Raw genomic sequence first — 3,157 nt, 5'->3', positions numbered from 1 at the left:
TCATATTGATCCTGGGTCCATGCTCCCAGAGGGATAAAGAATAGAAAAACTTCCAGTGGAGGGGAGAGGATATGAAACTTTGATGATGGGAATTGTCTGGAATTGTGCCCCCTCTTATCATACAGTCTTGTCAATCATTATTAAATCAATTAAAAAATAGCCAGAAGTAGTGAAACCATGCACACACATACACACAAACACGTTATTCCTGGAATTACCCCTATAAACAGTATGTTTTTATTGCTTTCTAAATATCCCCAGTCCATCTGCAGCACCACAGATTTCCTCTAGAAAACTGCCAATACAGATTGAGAAGTTTGACTTCACTCTCAAGGTCAAGGTGAATTTTTATTGCTTAAATCACTCTAAATGATACTTCTGACAATGGTGGTTGTTTTAGGAGTGGACATGGGACCCAACTTGAGTAAAAGATATTTCTACCAAGACTTTAAGAAATAGACTCACTCTAACAAGTAGAATGTATGCGACTGAGGCATAGAATGATCTTGAAATCATAGGAGAGAGACTATTAGAAGATGAAGTGAGCACCAAGGCAGAACAGCAAGAAATGAAGAGAGAAAACATAAATCCTTATCTCTTCAGTGGAACCCTGAATCAAGCCTCACCTGAAGTTTTCCCTTTCTCTTCCATTAGCTGTTAACACTCCTTTATTTTTATTTTTTGACAGATTCTCTTTGTTTATTATGTGTTAAGAAAGAGACTGTTCACAAGACAGAGATAGAGAGATAAGTCAGATTAAACTATGGTATCGAGAATGGAATAAGAAACTTCAGGCACAAAAGTCCAGTGCTCTGCCAGTTGAGTCATTTCCCCAATTACAAATTCACTTATTGGCTTGTCTATCACCTCCAAGAAACTAACTGTTAGGTCCTTAAAGTATAGACTATATTCTTTCTCTTCAGTCTGTTGAGGGACAAGGTACCGCCCAGGAAATAGGAGTGGTTATAGGTGTAGTTTGGAAAGGTGGAGGTGGGGCTTGAGTTTTAAAAGAAAGACCCCCTCTTTGTCTTGCTCTCTCTGCCTGCATAGATCATGTAAGTATTGGCTCTCTGTCCAGATATCATCATTTAAAGTACCTGAAAAATCATGCTCTCTCCTCAATTATTTGCTGAGATAATGCATGAAAAGCCTTGTGATATTGAGGGAATAAATGTTGCCTTCCCTTTCCTCTTAAACAAGTCTACCACCACCAACAACAACAACCCCCATTGTCCAAAAGTAGAGAACAATTTAATCCCAGTCTCTTCTGGGGACCTAGAGATTATGTTTGACCAAAGCTCTAGAAAGCTCTGTGATGCTTGCTACTAGGAATAAGTTTGGAAGAAGTGATGCTATACCTTGAGATATATAGAGGAAAGAAGTAAGGAGGGGGTTTAAGCAGAGGTGTTCCTGCCAGCCTAATCAATTAAAGTGCGCCACTGTCTTGTGCAGAATATATTGCTGGCCCCCTAAACTGGAGAGAGGACCAGAGTGAAATTACCAGAGTGAGTACTCACTTCTGACAACCAAGTATTCATCACCATGACTAGAGAAGTAAAGGTATGAGGAAAGGACTGCACTTGAGAAATAGATCACAGAAAATGAAACAACAAAAGATTTCATGACCATTATTTCTTACCTCTACTAGCTGAGTCTAAAGATGATTTTGATGTGTTTTTATTTAAATCAAGTGAGTAGGGAATGCAGCTGGTACTGGTGTTTCACGCTTTTCATTCCTCCTGCAAGATGGAGAGAATGGAGAGGGGACTTTGAGCAATTCTGGTAAACAAATCCTGAAGTTAATTGTATTGTCCTTGTTGCCTTCTTTCTTCTCCTTAAAAGAAAATTTCCAGAGGAAAAGTTACAGAGAAAAATGTCTTGGTAAAAAGAGGGAAGAGCCAAAGTCCCCTAATTGGTTCCAATTTAAGAACAACAACAACAAGATCTTCAAAAAGAAAGCATTACTTCAGAGGTAGTTGTTCCATATGCATTTTCTAAGAGAAAATACAGCACAACCCAAAGCAACTTTCTGTCAACTATTGGGGATTTGCATGAGAATGATCAAAGGGGCTCTTCTCCCTCTCTCCCAGATACATAAATCTCTTATCAGTCTCCTCTTAAAGGGCTTCCTTACTGTAAGCAGTTACTCCTCTATCATAACTGTTTATACTTATTGGCAAGAGGACTCTCATGGCTGGCTTTATGAATTTCTTAGCTATCTGCAAGGAAGTGCTTTGAAACAATAGAAAATCCATTCAAATCTTTATTTAACTGGCAGCAGGTAACCTGGAAATGATTTTGTGTTCCTTCTTGTTTTCTAAGTCTTTAAAGAGGGATGATTATAACCAGCTCCTTCATTTCCACAGGGAAACAAATTGCAGGATCCAGAACTATGAAAAACTAGCCCCAGCAGGGAGGGAGCCAGGCAGTGGTGCACACCATTAAATGCATGATACCATGTGCAAGGAAAGACTTGGTGCCCACCTACGGGAGGAAAGCTTCATGAGTGGAGAAACAGTACTGCAGATGCTTCTCTTTTTCTCTCCCTCTCTATCTCTCCCTTCCCTCTCAATTTCTCTCTGTCTCTAGCAAACATGGAAAGGAAGGAAGGAAGGAAGGAAGGAAGGAAGGAAGGAAGGAAGGAAGGAAGGAAGGAAGGAATCATAGCAACAGCAGTGAATTTGTCATGCAGGCACCTAGCCACAGTGATAACCCTAAGAGGGGGGGGGAGAATGGATATTGTGAAAGGGAAATAAAAATCAGATAAAGATATAATAGTGAATATTTTATGCAGAAGTATTGTAAAGCAAAACAATTAACTGATTATACCCCTCTTCAAATAATTCTAACTTAGTTAATTAATGCCTATAACAAAAATTACTCCACTAACCCCAAAGGATAGTATTGGTAGTAGTATTGTTCATAATAGTAGTGGTGGGAGTGGTGTTATTATAATAATTATTAAATAAGTAAAATTTTTAAATAATAGTGATATTATTAAAATAGAAGCTAGAGCCAGCAAAACAGGTCACCTGTGAGGATGCCTGCTTTGCCATGTGTGCATCCCAGGTTTGATCCTGGTCCTTTGGTGTATGGTGTCTTTTCTTCTCTGTGTCTAACTATCACTCTCATCCTCTTTGAAAAAGTCAGTCTGGAA

This window comes from Erinaceus europaeus, chromosome 2, assembly GCF_950295315.1.
Source record: "Erinaceus europaeus chromosome 2, mEriEur2.1, whole genome shotgun sequence".
Taxonomy (NCBI): Eukaryota; Metazoa; Chordata; class Mammalia; order Eulipotyphla; family Erinaceidae; genus Erinaceus; species Erinaceus europaeus.
Note: the sequence above shows the minus strand (reverse complement) of the source record.